Source organism: Rhinopithecus bieti, unplaced genomic scaffold, assembly GCF_001698545.2.
Source record: "Rhinopithecus bieti isolate Rb0 unplaced genomic scaffold, ASM169854v2 scaffold_42745, whole genome shotgun sequence".
NCBI lineage: Eukaryota > Metazoa > Chordata > Mammalia > Primates > Cercopithecidae > Rhinopithecus > Rhinopithecus bieti.
In genome coordinates, this window is record NW_016819184.1 from 1,774,556 (window position 1) to 1,793,608 (window position 19,053).

At 45.6% G+C, this 19,053-nt stretch overlaps 1 protein-coding gene across 5 annotated transcripts in view; it reads right to left on the reverse strand.

Moving 5' to 3' along the window:
* PTPRE (protein tyrosine phosphatase receptor type E) overlaps positions 1 to 19,053 on the reverse strand; it is a 177,290-nt gene that overhangs the window by 77,865 nt on the left and 80,372 nt on the right. Inside the window, exon 1 of one of the 5 annotated variants that reach the window (XM_017858692.1) lies at positions 6,444 to 8,313. The exons of the other annotated variants lie outside the window; for them this stretch is intronic. The gene's annotated coding sequence lies outside the window, so the exon portion shown is untranslated. Of the gene's footprint in view, positions 1 to 6,443; positions 8,314 to 19,053 lie in introns of those variants that run through there. 5 annotated transcript variants of the gene reach the window in all.

Sequence of the window (19,053 nt, forward strand, 5' to 3'; positions counted from 1 at the left end):
CCCTCTGACAGTCTTGCTCTGCCGCCCAGGCTGGAGTGCAGTGGCGCTATCTCGGCTCAGTGCAAGCTCCCCCTCCTGGGATCATACCATTCTGCCTCAGCCTCCCGAGTAGCTGGGACTACAGGCACCCACCACCACACCCAGGTAATTTTGTTTTTGTATTTTTAGTAGAAATGGGATTTCACCGTGTTAGCCAGGATGGTCTTCATCTCCTGACCTCGTGATCCACCCACCTCAGCCTCCCAAAGTGCTGGGATTACAGGCGTGAGCCACCCCGCCTGGCCAATTTCTGGTAATTTTCTACAGCAGTCGCAGGAAACTCAAACAGGCCAAGCTATGAAAAACGTGAAGACGCTTCTCAAATGCTGCTTCTAGTTCCGTGTCTGTCCATCTTTCCCTTCACTGGACATGGATCCTTCCAGATCCTTCTAGACACTCCTTCCCCCACATCCATTCCTCACCAAGTCCTGCCACATTCCTCTCAGCCAACCTTCACACCTTTCCCTTCTTTCTCTTCAGCCCTGAAGCTCAAGGCCTTCCTCACCTTGCTGGGCAGTTGAGAGGATTAAGGGAGAAAGAATGGAGAACGGTGTCCAGGAAGACTCCTGGGGCACAGTGAGGAGTCAGTAATGGCTTCCCAGCTGCTGGCTCATGGCCGGCCTGCCCAGCGTCCTCCATCTGCCCCACTTCCGATCACCAGACGGAGGGTCCTTGGGCACCCCCCATCTGTCACCTACTCAGGGACGCCCAGAGGCGTCCAGCAGCAGTTCTGCTATTCTCTTAGCACCTTCACAAGCTTTATCATATCACTCACCCATTTTTTAAAACATCAAATCCATTATGTTAACACTCTTTGTCATTAGTATAAATAGGAGGCTGAGTATCACCAGTGAAGATGGGGAAGACAGGCTATGAATTTCCTGGCTGGCCCTGTGTAAGGCTGTTGGGTTAGAGCCTGTTCTCTCTTTGCTAAAAAGGTAGATAAGCAAGGATTAGACGGATGTCAAGGCCACACCAGCACCAAGCTGAGACTTTCTTTCTGGGTATAAGGAAGGTTGGAAGAGAACGAAGAGAGGAAGGAGCCTCTCACTTTATAGTGCAATGTTTTTCACTGTTATGCCCAGTCTCTGTCTAGAATCATCTCAGGACTTTTGTGCATCAGAAGACACTTACAGTAAAGTGAAAAGATGACCTACAGAACGGAAAACATACTTTCAAATGATTTATCTGGTAAGAACGTAGTAGCCAGAATACATAAAATACTCTTTCAACTCAACAACAAAAAGACAACCCAAAAAACAGGCCGAGGATTGAATAGATGCTTCTCCAAACAAGTCATTCAAACAGCCAGAAATTCATGAAAAGATGCCTGCCATCACTATTCATTAAGGAAACGCAAACCCAAACCATAATCACATACCACTTCACACCTCTTAGGATGGCTATAATTTAGAAAAAAATAAAAGGAAAACCAGTGTTGGTACGGATGTAGAAGAATTAGAACCCCCAGACATTGCTGGTAAGAATTAAAATGGTGCAGCCACTATGGAAAGATTTAGTGGTTCCTCAAAATTTAACCATAGAATGATGTTTAAATTCCACTCCTAGGTATATATCCAAGAGAAATGAAAATGTGTTCAAAGAAAAACTCATCCATGACTATCATAATAGCACATAATTCATCACAGTCAAAAGGCAGAAACCAACCTAAGCTCATCCACTGATGAATGAGTAAACAAAACATAGTAACTCAATGAGATACGATTCAGCCTAAAAAGGAATGAAATATCGATACATGCTACAGAACAGGTGAACTTCAAAACACGTTGGTATATGAAAGAAGCCAGATACAAAAGGTCTCATACTGGATGGTGATGGAAAATATTCAGAATATGTAAATCAATATGGATGGACAACTGATTGGTGGTTGCCAGCATGGGAGAAGGGGGAAATGGAGACTGATTGCTTAGTGGGTTCAGGTTTCATTTTGGATGATGAAAATGTGTTGTACCTAAGTAGAGGTGATGGCTGCCCAACACTGTGAATGTACAAAATGCTCTAGACTGTATACTTCGTAACGGCGAATTTTATGTTATGTGAATTTTACCTCAATAAAGACAAATCACCCCAGGACCAACATGTACTGTGCTTTGGGATGAAGGGCACCCTCCTCAGCCTGGCATCCAAGATCCCCATGGAGGATCACACTTGCAAAGATGGTCATAAGCGTAGTATCATCGTTATTAACACATGACATTTGTTGTGCGCAGCACACTCTGCCCTTTCCTAAGTGCTTTACATCATTGACCCATTTAATCCCCCCAACAATAAGATGTTAGGACCATTATCACCCTCATTTTACGGAGAAGGAAACTGAGGTACCCACTCATGTGTAAATTGTCGTACAACTAAGTAGATGACACAGCTTCCTCTCTGTGGTCCTGGCAGACGCTCTGGGGTGGGAATCGGTGGGGTGTTGCCAATGGGGTGATATAAATGGGAGAATCTCAATAGGCATCCATGGGGCCCCTGCAAAGACTTCCAGTTGCTAAACTTTGTTCCTTTCTGTATTAATCATTTCTCTTGAGTAAACACTAGTCCTACAGTCTGCGGGTTCCCATTGTGCTAAATTACATGGTGAGCATGTATTGCAAATTACACTCATTATTAGAAGTTGCACGGCAACATTTATACTAATTAAGTTGGGGCGCATTTCTTTAGTTCTAATTTTAAAATGCTGGCAGAACTCCAGAGCCTGATGTCCGCACATGAACTGCCACAGACGCATAACGCGAAATGCCCTCTGAATTTTCTAGCTATTCAGGATTATTTCACGCTTAAAAACTGCTCACGGATATTATTATGCTACTTTCTGTTTTTTTTTCTTTTTCCTTTTTGTTAAACACTATTACCAGGATGAATGTAACAGAGTATAGTTTTAAAGTAAGTTACACAGCATGATTCTAAAAGAATCAACAGTGTTAATATTTTTAATGTATTGGAAAACATTTTTTAATGTCTCTTTTCCCAAAAATGACAACCACCCAGTGTGATTAGGAGAACACAGAGAAGGAAACAGCCACAACAGCAGCAGCTACGCTCTACAGGGCTCACTCACGTGCAGGCATGTGCTGAGTGGTTTACAAGAATCATCTCAGCTATGTCTCTCATCACCAACGAGGAAGGTACTACCTTACAGCAGTCAAGTTACCTCCTGAAGTCAGGAAGGAAGTGACAAGCTAGGATTTGAACCTGGTGTCTGAGCCACAGTCCACTCTGCTCTTCAAGACTGTACATGGTCTATCTGTGCATGCACATCTGCAGAGGCAAAAAACCCAGCATCCATATGACATATGACTCCCAGGCCGGGCACGGTGGCTCATGCCTGTAATCCCAGCACCCTGGGAAGCCAAGGCAGGAGGATCACTTGAGCCAGGAGTTCAAGACTAGCCTGGGTGAAAAAGTAAGACCCCATCTTTACAAAAAATAAAAATAATTAGTCCGGTACAGTGGTGCATGCCTGTGGTCCCAGCTACTTGAGAGGCTGAGGTGGGAAGATTGCTTAAGCCCAGGAGGTCACGAGCTGTGATCACACCACTGTACTCCAGCCTGGGTGACATAGCAAGACCCTGTCTCAAAAAAAAAAAAAAAAAGAAGAAGAAAAAAAAAAAGACGCATGACTGACTCCCAAACACTGCAAAGCCAATTGGTATTGTGTCATTCATCGGATCATTTTCAGCCATTCAGACATGGCTGCCTGAGCGTGCGCCACGTGTCACGCAGGGCTCCAGCAGCCAGGAGCAGACCCTGGCCCTCCCTGTATCCATCCTTCTGATATCACTGACTTTTCCTGCCAACCTACACACTGTTGCATCTTCCTTCCTTGGCAGCTGTTCTGATTGGTAGGGCCCCTGGAATTAGATAGAGGGTGCTCCTCGCTACTGACTTCCTCCTGAACAGCAGTGTCTTACCTGCCCCCTCCCTAGGCAGCTCCCCTGCAAGTGACCACCTTTATACAAACTCCCTGGAAACAATTTTGTCCTCGCCCACTTCCTCCTGATGGCCTTGTTCCCCCTCGATGCCCTCAGCACCCTGAAGTCACAGCAGAAATAAACAGGCAGGAGCAGTCCACAGTCAGCTGAACACGCACATACTCATGCTGACAGCTTTGCTCTTCCCTCCACAGACACGTAGGCTCTGGCTGTCAGAGAGGGCGATGGATGAGACCGTGGCTGCCCCGGGGGTCCCCATGACTGGGACTCACAGTCCTGACTTGGCACAGCCTGGGTCTTTGCTCCCGAGGCAGTAGCTGTGCTCTACCAAGTATAAGCAGAGCCAGCAAGACAGCCTTCCAGCCTGCAAAGATCAGGTGAGAGGGAACACTACCACCTCCCCTGCTGCTGCCAGGGGTCATGAGGGTCATGGTGTTTACTGATGAGGGATGGGAGAGAGGAGAAACCAGGTGCGCCCACAGCCTTGTCAACCTGTAGGACCCCGGTGATGTTTCCAGTGCCCCTTACTCTAGATTACAGCGTGCTCTCTTACATTTGCCCACCTAATGTGTGGCTGGTTTTCACAGCATCCTGTGTTCCTAATACTAAGAACTTTCCCATTTTATCTCCCAGAACATGTCATCATCCCGTGGGAGACCCCTATGTCAGAAAAGGGAGGGCATAGTCCTTAATTTGCCTCTCTGAGGAGTTTCCTCTGGGGACAGGGGACCTGAGCACCTGGCAGCCCCTACCTATGCACTGGGATGGGGGTCTGCCTGGGGTTTTGAAGTAAGAGGCACTCTTGGGCATGAGGGTGGGCCACTGAACCACACAGCAGCACTGAACAGGCCCGAAGAAGCAATTCCGGGAGTGGAAGGATTTAAATCTCCATCAAAATGGGGGTCTGACAAAATGTCCAGAATCCCCCAGTGCGTGACTGGGATAAAATACTATGCAAGGAAAGTTCCGGCACTCTAGTCGTGCCCACACTTCACTTACTATCAGCCTTTCTCCAGCACACTGACACCAAGTGCTCAGTGTAAAAGCAGATCCAAAGCTGAAGACTTCCTGAGAACTTTCCACTTCTATAAATGCATTCCTTCCCCGGTTTCCATGTGATGTCCCATACATAGTACAGACACGCACACACACACACACACACACACACACGCATACACACAATCCAATCTCTCTGCACACAGAGTAACTGGGATGGAACATAAGTTGATTAGATAAATGGATGGAAGGCCTTTCACAGTATAGGTAAAACATGATTAGTTGTTTTAGCCTAGCTTCTTTAATATGAAAGTCAAATATTCTCTCTTAGTGTGAACAAAATACAGCAAATGTTGAAAGTGAACTGTAGCCACTCATGATGGTACCTGCAGAGTTCAGATGCATAAAGACTCTCCTGCTCTCCATGACTGTGAATGGAGAGGGCATGGTCCTGGAGTGGTAGCTTCCTGTCAGTGGGCACGGTCACCTACTGAGACATGAGGTGTCTGAACACCGCTGAGCATTTCTGGGCAGTTGCCCAAGTGAGTGAGGCTTGGTGGAATTCTTAGGGTGCCAGGGACGACTTTTCCTCTGAGTGCAGTGCAAGAGCTTGTAGGGCCTCCTTCACTTTGCAGGAAAAAAAAAAAAAAAAAAAAAAAAAAAAAAAAAAACAGGTTCGGGGATAAACTGATTTAAACGAAGCGCCATATCGAATGAAATCTAATATTTATTCTCAGCAGGAAGTCTGTTCTCATCATAAGTATCAAAACCAATTCATAGGTGAGCCATAATATATCTGAGCTTACCCACATGGGAGCATTAGCAATTTAAAAACAATTTGAGCATTTATCAAATATACAGTTTCTGAGAACGTAGGCTATTCATTCAACAGGATATGGTCTTAAACTATAAGCAGTATGCTTCTAAAAAAAGAGAGGGAGAAAAGAAACGCAGCTAGAGAAAATCTGCCCTCCAATTTTGTGTTGTGACATTTCAAATCCTTGGTTAGTCAGCTTCCATATAAAATATTTCCCAAAATGTCTCTAACATTTTCATGTTAGTTGAAGGGTGCGGGTCCAAAATTCTAAGGGTGTTCTGTTTGCTTAAAGAAAATTTAGCTCTTTTATTTTAGGTGAAAGAGAGATTACTTACACGTTAGGTATCAATTGAATGAAGTAGAAGACATAAAACAGGCAGAAAATCATTTGATCCAAACTGTTACCCCACCAACTAATGGATGTTACATTTTAGAAACCGGGAGAGAGGTGGAAGCACAGAGTTGACAAGGAATAGAACTGCTGTGACATTCCTAAATTGTCAACCAGTAGCAACACTTAATATTAAATTAAAGACTCACAGAAAATGCATTTTTTCCCTCACAATCTAAACCAGCAACAGAAGGAACATTCTGGGAATCCCTTTCCGCCTCTGCGCTGTGCATCCATGGATACTTACAGAGCCCCGCGTTCTCAGTAGCCCCTAGGTGACCAACTCGTTCAGACCCATGTCCACAGCACTGGAGTCTCCTGGGCTGATAATCTGAACATTCCCAAGCAGGCTACTGATGCGAAAGGCAATACATTATTTACTGGGCATTCCCTTTGTAATTTTCCTTCGGAAGCTCGCGGCCGTCGGCACTCACACTATGTCATCAGAAACCAGAGCAAAGATCCAGCAGGGAGAAATTTACAGGAGAGACCGCTCATCTCGAGTTGAAATAAATGCTTAAAAATAAATGTATAATTCACTGCAGCAGAGTGATTTTTTTTTAAGTTCATAATCAGTCAGTAAGAAAGGTGGCACACAATCCAGCGTAGCTGCTGAGAGCCGGGCAACCCGCGTGCTCCATGGTGCAGTCGGCAGTCCCAGCTGGGTAAGCAGAATGCTTCTGTGCACTGAGCTCAGAGAGGAACAGACGGCGAGAACACCCTGCTCCCAGGATGAGTTGGATTCACAGCCCACAGGGAGGAAGGACAATGAGCAGCGTCGATCATGATTTCCCCCCGTGGTTCACATGCAGTTTTAAAATAAAAGTCATTGCTGATGATACACTTTCTGAGGATCCTTGCAAAGCAAAACTAAATTGAACTACAGCATGGAGTGAAGAAGACACAAAAGAGCTCCTGAGCACATGTATGGTTAGTGCCTTTCCGCAAATATGGTCTAGGGTTTGTTTTTGTTTTGTTTTGTTTTTTTAATTGTTGTAACAACATTTGACATGAGATTTACCCTTTTAACAAAAAAGTGTACAACGCAGTCTCGGTGACTAGAGGCATGATGCATCACAGCGGAGTTCTCAGACTTGTTCATCTCTGGTAACTGAAACTTTAAACCCGTTGAACAGCAAATTCCCATTTCCCCCTCTCTCAGCGTAGAGAACAATGCTATTTCAGGCATGATGCTGCTTTGAAGAAATACCTTCTCATATCAAAGATCTCTTTGCCCCCTTCTACAGCACTTCCTAAAACAAAAAGGGAAATGTACCCTCAAGTTTTACTTTGTTCTGTTATCTGAAAAACTGAGGCTCCTGCAGCTGCCCAGTCTCACCAAGTTCTCTTTCTCTGTGACAAAGGAGAATTTTTTTTCACATAGCTTCTTTATTTCACATTCTATGTGTTGACCAGTCTCCCTGGGAATATGGTGACTTCATAAAGAAGTGCCCTTCCCAGTGGCGTGGTCACTAGTGCAGGTCTTACAAATGTGCACCAGTAGCTCCAACACAATTTTGAGTCTTTCAGAAGGAACAGGGACGTAAACGCACCAACGCAGCACGTCATGTCGGGAGGATGGTCTGCTGCCACGTCTTTTCCTTTAAAAGACAATTACACTTCCTATGTGCAGTGCCAGGCACTCACTTTCATTTGTCCCAAGAATTTGATGTGAATTACTGATTATAGAGCACTTTCTATGTGCCAAGGACTGTGCTAGACATTTACATACTCCATTTCATTCAATTCACTATTATTCCTGCCTCCCATAAAGACAAAATCCAGACAGAAATGGAAAGCTTTAAGAGATGGAGGCACAGATCGACAGCGTTCCCAGAGATGCGTTCTGCGTGGCAAAGACAGTGACTAGGCTTTCACAGCGACTGGAATAGCAGCCTGCGGGGAATGCTCTTGCTACCTCAGCCTCAGCTTCCCCAGTCACTGCTTTGCTTTCCTTGGTGATTTTGGTGATCGCATTAGTTGTCTGCAAATCCATTTATCTTCTGAAAACTCCCCTTCTCGTTCATTTTCTGTTGATAAGAAATTTCTGAAACAATCATCGAAAACCATCTCTACTGCAGACAGCCAATGCTACTGACTGCAACAGGATTTGAGATCTCTTTTATTCCCAAAGGGGGCCATTATTTCCACTGGTTGTCATGGTGATGTTGCAGTATTGCTGCTGTGTGTTCGGCTGCTTCCCATTGCAGTCACACCACACCCTTAAATCAAATCATGTGTTTCACATGGTACTGGCTATATAAAACTTAGTGAATCGAACTCTCAGCTTCATCTCACTGTGATGACGAATGGGGACAGATGGAAGTGTCCGTGTGTGCCGGTGTAAATGTGACGGAAGCAGCGGGACTTAAAAACAGAAAGATCCGGGCCGGGCGCGGTGGCTCAAGCCTGTAATCCCAGCACTTTGGGAGGCGGAGATGGGTGGATCACGAGGTCAGGAGATCGAGACCAGCCTGGCTAACACAGTGAAACCCCCTCTCTACTAAAAAATACAAAAAAAACCTAGCTGGGCGAGGTGGCCGGCGCCTGTAGTCCCAGCTACTCAGGAGGCTGAGGCAGGAGAATGGTGTGAACCCGGGAGGCGGAGCTTGCAGTGAGCCGAGATCTGGCCACTGCACTCCAGCCTGGCCGACAGAGCGAGACTCTGTCTCAAAAAAAAAACAAAAAACCAGAAAGATCATCTTAAAATACATTAATTTACTCTCCTTCATTATGCAACTTAAGGACAGAATTTGTATTATTATCAATAACTTGAGAAATGGTTTTGAAAAAGCAGAAGTTATATGTCTAGAAATGAGAAACTATATATTTTTTGTTGTTAGTTCACATTCATTTGAACTTTTGCCATATTAAGTTTTGAATATGCTTGGTTCACCCATATGTATATCTCCTTTCTTGTCTCTTATTTGTAATTAGTACACATAGCCACAAATACATGTACATGTACTTATATTAATTCCTATGGTCTCTAATTTGTGAACTCTGGCTTTAAAATATACATGAACGTTATTGATTCTGCTTTTCAGTCTTCAGCGCCCTGGTTTCCTGAAGGATGTACTATTCAAGTGCTGAACTGAACTTGAACTCCACAGTGCTGGTCCTCTGAGGCTGCAGCCCCTGAGTCCAGGTTGTGGGGGGATATTAATGCCTCACAGCCAGCAGCAGCAGAGGAACTTGGGAGATTACCTTGAACATGGAGTCCCCTTTGGAGCATGTGGACTCCGTAACTTTTCCTTGTGGGCAAACTCAGAGTATACCTGGGTATTCAGGGCCAGTGGTCAGCTGTCTTCAGCTTTCATTACAAGTGCTCTTAAGAGCTGGGTTTGATTCCTGGGAAAAGCATTGATCAAAAGGGGAGAAATAAGCTGGATTGTACTTCAGAGGCTGCTGTTTGAAACAGACAGGTGGTTTATGGAAGCCAAACTTCAAGGAAATGTTAAATCTAAGTTCCGCCCAAATTCGTTAAGTTAACCTGATTTTGACTGTTGCACTGTGTTCTTTTTTTTCTATTTGTTTTTTGCTTTGCCTGTTTTAATTTTTTTTTTTTTTTTTTTTTTTTTTTTTTTTTTTTTTTTGCCATGACACTATAAGCTTGGCCTGGTTTGAGGCTGAGAAGTTTTGTTGTTTCTGAATTAAAAAGAAAACTCTTTCCACGTAGGAAAGAATGTTGTGGGGGCCTCCAAAACTCAGGCTGCCACAATGAACAGACATGCTTCTTACTACACCCACTTCAAAAAGAAAGGAGGGTTGTAGCATTCACAGGAACTCCCAACAGCCCGACATGACGGCCCTGTTCCTGTGAACCTGGAGCCTGTGTGTGCCTCGATCTAGCCATTGGTGCACCTCTCAGCCTCCTCCTTCATTGGAAAGAAGAGTTTTCATGAGCTCAGCTGCTGACATGAAACAAGGTTGGGGGCTGAAGCTGAATGCTGGAAGGCATACTAGCTGGATGGGAAGGGACTGGCACGGGTTCCAGCAAGGTGCCACAGTCATAAAAACAGGGGAAGCTGCAGGGGCATACATTCTGAAGGGGAGTCTCAGGTTGGAGGTTTTATGGTAAGGAATGAGTGATTCGAATCAACTTTAACAGGGTATGTACATAGTACGATTCCAGAAAAATGGGGGCACCACTGCCTTCTTTCCCACCCTCCTTACCGGTGTGCAACATGCAAACACCCACGTCCCAAACCCTCTCTTCAGTGTTTATTTCTATGGTGGAAAGAGTGATTTTGACGGGGCAGGTTTTGAGATCTTCCTTATAATCTACTGTTGCATGAATGGACGTCTTTAGCCCTTTAAACTGCCTTTGGTGAAACATAGGTAAACTTACGTGTTGCCAAGCAACGCAAGCTTCCGACATTGTATGTCCTTCTTAGAGAGGCCCTCTCCCTTCCAAATAATTAGACATCAGTCACTGTTCCACGTCCACACTGGGAATAACACAGGAGACTCAACATCATCCTGAAATGAAGCGAATCACACTGATTCCTGGCAACAAGATGTTCATGACATGAATTTTCCCTTAGAAACCAGGCTCTTTAAGACCAAGGCTGGCACCTAAGACAGGAGCATGTGGGCTAGATGGCTTGCCGAACCCTTAAAGAAAGCCCCCTCCATTTCACGCTAATGTGCATTTTATAGATAGAGGTCAAATTCATTTAGCTCAAGGTGGTCTGGAATATTTCGCGCGCATGTGTGCGTGTGCGCGTGCACGCTCGTGTAGAGTTGGTATAAACATGGACAGAATGGTAAATGAGGCACCTAAGAATGATTAGTTCGTGGCCTGGCAATTTCCCTCTGAGACTCAGCAAATTCATCATGACTGCAAGCAATGCTTGCTTTAGCCATCTTGCTATCCCATCCTGAAGAATTAATCAAATGTTGCAGCATCGTTGGAAAACAGGTTTTCGTATAGGTGTTTACAACAGCTTATTGCATGATGGTGCTGATGAAATCACAGAACGGCTTGGATGCTGTCCAATTCTAAATCCCACCGTCAGGGTCTGGACAGTCAGCTAAGCCTCAGCTGGGTAATTTTGCTATTCTGGATCCGCAGATCCAGATCTCACTCCTCTTCCTAGCTTGCCTTGGCTTCTGGATACGTTACTGTTAGTAAGAAGCAAAGCACATAACCATCTCCAGGGAAGCGGATGGAAGAAAACCAAGAGGACCAGGCAGAATGGGCCACTTGACCCTTGAGCCACCTCCCACTATGAGGAACCAGGTGGGTCGGCTTATCTCACAAGCAGACATGGTGCTGTTCATAATTCCCTCATCCTCAGAACTCACTGGGAGACACACTTTGGGTTCTCCTCTCTGAGAACAAAGATGTGTGGATCTGTGAAGCCTGAGTTTGAATGCTGGGACCTCCTGGCTCTCAGGAGTGGTGGGGGTTGAGCCTCTCTTGCCAGCTGCTGCCCCTCTGCCCTGATGGAATAGACATCACCATGGGACGGGGCTGAGGTCAGATTTACTCTTTTTGGTGGGCGACACTTAGAGGTTTATTGACCAGGAAGGCCTCACCTTAGAACGCACCTCCCAGTGACTGGTTCAAAACCAGATCCCTTTCAAGACAGAAGTTCAATGCTAGTAGGTGGCTTGGATTGGTGGGCACATCCCTTAGCTCTTAGGAATCCTGGGAGTGGGGGACTGGGGAGAGAACTGCTATCAGAAACCCAAAGTGAACTGAAATGTGCAGTCTTGGCCCAGTTTGGGGCCAGTGCAGACCTGGAATGAGGCTCTCCCCTGTGTTCCAGCAGGGAGTCAGGAGGACTAACAGCTCCTGTGACATCGGGCTGCATGGCCACAAAATAAAACAAAACAAATGTGGCCACATCAGTGAAAGAAATCACTGAAGCTAGTCTGGTGTTGGACAGAGAAAAATCACTGAAAATTGACTGAGACACTTGGAGGTGTTAGTTGACTTTATTTATTTATTTATTTATTTATTTATTTATTTATTTTTTGAGACAGAGTCTCACTCTGTCGCCCAGGCTGGAGTGCAGTGGTGCGATCTCCGCTCACTGCAAGCTCCACCTCCAGGGTTCACGCCATTCTCCTGCCTCGGCCTCCTGAGTAGCTGAGACTACAGGCACCCACCACCACGCCTGGCTAATTTTTTTGTATTTTTAGTAGAGACGGGTTTCACCATGTTAGCCAAGATGGTCTCTATCTCCTGACCTCGTGATCCATCTGCCTCGACCTCCCAAACTGCTGGTATTACAGGCGTGAGCCACTGGATTTCATTTATTTATTTATATCCAGCTTGCTTTTAAAAGGATATAAAGTCATGTAAGGACTATTCATTCATGCACCTAAAATTCACTGGGTGCCTCTCTCATGCCAGCACTTGTGCGAGGGGACAGAGGGATGGGATCCTCATCCTATGGGGCCTGCGTTCTTGCGGGTGAGAGAATGGGTAAATACCACAGTTCCAAATACTGGTAAGTGCTTTAATGACAATATAAAGTAAAATGGGGGTACAGAAAGTAACTTGGGGCTGGAAGTCAGACAGGTAGCATCAGATGGGGTGGGCAGGGAAGGCTTTTCCGGAAACTAATGATGGAATCAGAGAAGAGAGCTCTGGCTGTGCTCCCCTGGAAAAGAAAATCCTTCACCAGTCACCATGGGATGGACACTGCAGGACTCTGTCCCTCACTTCTCATACTCAGGGTGGGCTTTGGGGACACAAGAGCAGTGCAGTGCTCAGGCCCTCACTCAGAAGAGAGACCCTCGTGCTTGGGGCTTAATGCTCTGTAACTGCTACCTTCACCTGTCATAAGAATTTTATCTCTGAACTTGTGTTTTGTGAGGGAACTCTGGTGGGGCAATGGGACATGTGCCGGGGTATGGCCCCTCAACTCACACCTGGCCCACCTCCTGCCCCACCCCATTGGGTTCTTGACTGTCCACTTCCTGCCCCGGTCAGCAACTGAGACTCCCCCCACTCCTCAATAGGGAGGATGGGGGCTGCATGGACGCCCTCTACCTGCCCAGTTGAAGGCAGTGAGAGTATCCTAGTGCCTGGGGGCATGTGACATTAAATAAAAGGTAAAACACACACACACACACACACACACGCACACACACACCACTATGAAAGGTCCAGAGAGAGAACACGAAGAAAGGAAAAAGCTTTTTTTCCTGCCTTTTGAACGAGTGACCCCGGGTTTTAAGTAGCCAGCCCTGTTTGTGCTAAGTGCTGCCCCAGGCTCTGTGAAGAATGCAAAGATACAACTGTCTTCTCCCCGCTCCCCCGTCCTCCACGCCTGTCCACTCATTCACACATCCATCAGCAACGCAGGTTCCTGAGACCCGATGCACAATGCACGCTGGGTAAGCCCTGGGGATCCCAGGACAATGGGCTCCCTCGCCCCCCCAGGAGCTGAGACCCTGACCCCCCACACCCCCGTCTGTGACAGTCAGGCATGGCTTCCACATCAACTGTTTTCTGTCCCTCTGCGGTGGCCCCACCACACATTAGCTTCAAGTATGCGTCACACATCACATAAATTATGGATAAAGTAGAAAATGGAAGTTAGAGAAAACATGCCCTCTCTGATCAGTCAGAACTGTTGGGCCGTTCTCTGAACGTGACTTTTCATTTCTCAAGGTTAGTAGTTCATTTCCTTTTAACCACGTCCTCGAAGAAAACCCTTTCCTGGGGATTTAAGAAACTTAGAAAAGGAGCCCCCAGGTTGCTGTGACACCCCTGATGTAGTTCTCTGTCTTTCATAGACCTGAATACGCAATTTCAGTGAGTCTATTTCCTCAACCCTCTGCTCATTTTCAATCAGGACCCTAGATTCTGTGCCCAGGGGCAACTTCAAACTTTTTCAAATATCCCAGGCACACTGTGACACAAACAGCAGACACATTAAAAAATGCACGACAGCCTCACTGAAATAAAACAATTTTTTTTTTTTAGCTTTATGATGAATTTCAGAAAGGGGCTACCTGTTCTGGAGGAAAATGAAGACTCCCACCTACACGATTATTACAAATGCCTGGGCACGTACTTGGCTTTCTGACCACGTATTTGGGTTTCTGAAGAGGTACTTGGATTTGTTGCATGGCATTTAGTTTTCTGACTGGGGACTTGGATTCTAACCCGGTATTTGGGCTCCTGATGCCGTGTTTGGATTTTAGACTTGGTGCCTAGGGTTCTAGAGCAGGTGTGTGGCTTTCTGATGTGCAGGTGTATCAGCAAAAGGAGTGGCTCCAGGCCTGCGGTCTGGCTCTGAGGGTACCCAGGTGTTTCCTGAGTGCCCCTAGGCCCAGGAGCACTGGTGAGCAGCTGCCCTGCACAGGGAGCCTCCTCTCCAGGGAAGCTCAGCTTCAGGAAGCCCTGAGCCAAGGCCCAAGATGCTGGGATAAGAGCAGATCGTCCCCAAAGGAAAGCAACTCCCAGCTGCCACCCCTTGTATTTTCAGTGTGCTATGAATTTTGTGCTAGAAATTTTCAGTTTCTTCTGAGGGCCCAACCTGGATGGCAAGAACCTTAGAGCCTTGCAGAGGTGGCTCCACTGGGCAGCTAGGGAGATGGATGTCCTTAGAAGAGGGGTGACCTGCTGACCCCCACGTGGCTGCTTAGCACAGACACTCGGCACCTGAGCCTCACAGGCCCCACCTCTGCTCCTTTTCTGGTCATGTTGTTTTCCCCACGACTGACTCCCAAATGTTCCACCTGCACCTCCAGCCTCCCTGTCTTACCCCTCTGATTTGCACCCCTCCTGCCTCCTCATTGCTGGCTGTGTTTCCCATCCTCTAGGTTCTTGGGTTCTACTGGGTAAAATCTGACCCTGGGGGCCCCGAGGTGCTGGGCACAGGGATGAGCTTCAACTGCTCACTCGGTGGGCTCACTGGTCTGTGCTCAGGCCAGGCAGGAGGGACTCACTGTAAAGATGGGGCAGCCTGTGCTTCAGAGTCATCCTGAAGGAGTGGTGTTGAGGGGCCCAGGAGAGGGAACAGTTTGGTAAGGGGTGGGGCCCAAGGCAGGAGCTAAATAGCTCTGGTGGCCACAAGTACCTCTGGTGCTATTTTAATAAAGATTATGGATCAGAAAGGATTGCCAGACCCCTGCTGGATGGACAGAGGCCAGTTGGAGTAATCAAAGTGGACAGGGGTGAGACCCTGCGAACACTGTGGGGAAACACACGATATTACCAGGCTTCCCATTAGGAAACCTGCCACGTGGCTTCCCAAATGGATTGGATTTGCACTACCCTCAAAAAATGTTTCAAATAATTGCACAACTTTGGAAAATATTCTTATAGAAAGAAATGTTTTTGAAAGCTGAATGAGACAGATTCCTTTTCTAGAGAGCATTCCAGTCATGATGGCGTCATGATTGCCCTGTCTTAAGAACCTAGGTCAGGTTAAATGCCTTCTTTTAAGTGATATTAACATGTCTCCTTGTCTCAAACACTGCGAACCACATTACTCAGTTGATATCAAAAAGAATTTTTTAAAGGAAACATGACTTAATTCTCAGCTCAGCAGGCGGAAAACATACAGCCATGAGTGGTGAATCACTCATTAAAAATTAAGTCAATCCGCCCACAATGGGAAACAGCATAACAGAATGTCGGTGTTGGCTTCAGATTGGAAGGAAGCCAAAAACAGGTTTTGAAAACAGTGATGCCTTTGAATTCGATCTTGCTCAAACAGTGCACTTTTGGGATTTCTAACTTCATCCCAGTGACATCCACTTTCCAGTGTCTTCTGTTGAGAACTCCCCCAAGAGGGGAGCAGAGTGGTATGGAGGGTTTCCATGGTTTCTGACGAGATGAAGTGGTTCTCCTTCCCAGTGAATCACTTCTGGTAACATAAACCATCACACGGCCCCCGGAACCATTTGCCAGAACGGCCCTCAGAACAGTGGGAAAAATGCCTTTGTTTTATTAACTAACATTTCTGTTTGAGTTTTAAAATCAAAGCCCACGGATTCTCAGCTTTTCCTTCCTGAATATAAGCAACATTATAAAAGGAAATGACCATATTTCAAATAAAATTTTCCATTAATAAAATGCATTTTAAAAAAATGTTCTCGCTTCTTTTGGAGAGCAGTGAGAGAGGAAAAACAAATGGGGGAGGCAGGAGGAGCAAGCCCCCCAGGCCAGTGCTGCTTTCTCATAGGAAGATGACAAAACATTTGCCCCAAAACATGCAGACCTTATCCTGCAAGACAAGGAGATGAGTGCGGCTGGTCCCAGTCATGGCTGACACCTGCAGTAGTTACTTTCTGGGGATTTCTGTTGCTAACTCCAAATCCAGACCAGCACCACCCTAGAGCATAGAACTCTAGGTCTTGAAGATGTCTTTAAACAATTCTCACCCAGCCCTTCATGTTTTAGAGCAAGAAGGTGTGACTCAGAGTGATGAAGTGACAAGTGTAAGTAATTCAACTTTCTTCTTCTTCTTCTTTTTTTTTTTTTTTGAGATGGAGTCGTGCTCCGTTGCCCAGGCTGGAGTGCAATGGTGCAGTCTCGGCTCATTGCAACCTCTGCCTCCTGGGTTCAAGCGATTCTCTCGCCTTCAAGCGATTCTCCTGCCTCCACCTCCTGAGTAGCTGCGATTACAGGCACGTGCCACCTTGCCTGCCTAATTTTTGTATTTTTATTGGAGATGGGGTTTCACTATACTGGCCAGGGTGGTCTCGAACTCCTGACCTCAAGTGATTCAACCACCTCAGCCTCCCAAAGTGCTGGGATTACAGGGGTAATTTGATTTTCTAGAACTAAAATCTTTCCAATCAATCATTTTGCTAGGCTCCTGGGCAAAACACACATTTATACTTAGTAGAGAAAGGACTCAAATATTGGCTGTCTAAGAAATATTTCCTGAAATTAGAACTGGAATCAACCACTTCATTTTTCAAGATCTTGCACAATCATGAGCTTGCAAGAGATACCTGATAAACCCTGATAAACCCTCAGTGAGCGAATGAACGAATTATTGGCTGTGCGGAAAGGAAACGTGCCAAGTGTGTGAAAAGAGATTAGAAAGCTGCATTTGGTCAGCAGATAACATGCAGAAATAATTGGGAACTCTGGCCAAGATCAACTCAAGTGATCATAAAACTGTTCCAAAATATAATTATCAACCAGCAAACCGTTTGCAGAATCCACAGGATATGCTCTTATTTGTTAATGTTCTCTGTCACTTGCATAACTGTCAAATCATGTTTTTCATAATGGAAAAGTTTTTCTTTTGGCAGGTCCGAACTTCACCTTTGGTGGTGGTAATGAGAGCTGACTGTTTTTTCAGTTGGAGAGGAGCACCGTTTCTGTCTGAGGAAGCACCGCAGGGGACTGGCGTTTCCTTTCCACTGTCCTACAACTCACTTATCCAGCCTGCCTGGGTCTCTGTTCTCCCCTCCTTAAGGGAGAGGTGACAAGACACGCCTGGGAGGCTGCCTCCTCGTGTTTAGGGGACCCACATGAAATCATGAATTCAAGCTTGCTTTGTAAAGAAGCACTCTCTACGTATGTGCCTTACCAGAAATGCAATTTCTGTTTAAGCATAAGGCATGTAAGTTTTCTGGAAAAACAGGAAATGGAGCAAATCCTGTTTTTCTAAATAATAATTTCCACAAACACGATATTTTAAAAAATTCATTTCTCAGCAGCAACATGGTAACATGATAGCTTTAAATACATATGTATATGTAAAATATAATATATATAGCTTTAAGAAGCTATCTATATGTATGTGTTATAGCACTTGAACATGAAATCTGCACCATTTCTGACAGCAGATGAATCTTGGTAGAGTTTTTTGAAATCAGTTAAATACTATCAACATATTTTTTAAAGTTGTTAGAACTGAATCAGCCCTCATCATAAAATAAACACAAATCCAGTTTTTGTTTTTTTGCTTATGCTTATTTCTATTCAAAACAAGGAGAAAAGCTACTCAGAAAATCTATTGTATGACATGTTTTTGTTCAGTAATTCCACAGAGATCCTTCCTTTCTTAACATTTTAAATAATTTTTACCAAACTCTGCAACATAATAAGCAGTTTTTAAAAAATGTTATTGTAGATTCCAGAGTATGTGTGCAGGTTTGTTACATGGTTACATTGCATAATGCTGGGCTTTGGGCTTCTATTGAACCCATCACCCCAGTAGTGAACATAGTACCCAATAGATAGTTTTTCAACACTTGCTCTCTTCCCTCCCTCCTCCCTTTTGGAGTTCCCCATGTCTGTTGTTTCCATCTTTATGTCCATGTGTATAAGCAGCTTTAAAAAGTCACCACAGGCCGGGCATGGTGGCTCACGCCTGTAATCCCAGCACTTTGGGAGTTCGAGGTGGGCGGATCACCTGAGGTCAGGAGTTTGAGACCAGCCTGGCCAATATGGCAAAACCCATCTCTACTAAAAACATAAAAATTAGCTGGGCGTGGTGGCAGGTGCCTGTAATCCTAGCTACTCAGGAGGTGGAGGCAGTTTGCAGTGAGCGAAGGTTGTGCCAATGAACTCCAGCCTGAGTGATAGAGGGAGACTCAGTCTCAAAAAAAAAAAGTCACTGTAAATGGTCATTTTTGAGCAGAATGTGATCTCCTTTCCTGTTGTTCAATCCACAGGGGGCCACCCCCAGGGGATGGAGCTGCAGTTGAGGGTGAGTTCCTATATCTGGTAGGACTGGTCCACTCATGGCCCTTGCATTTGGCACCAGACCTCATCCCGATGTACCGCCGGGTCTGAGAAATCTCTCTGTAACTCACATACCCAAAAGTGTTTATAAATTTCTTGTCTTCTTTCTCCTAATATGAATGATGCCACCCCTTAGGCAGTTGGCACACATCTGCAGCCGACAATATCATCTGTTTCT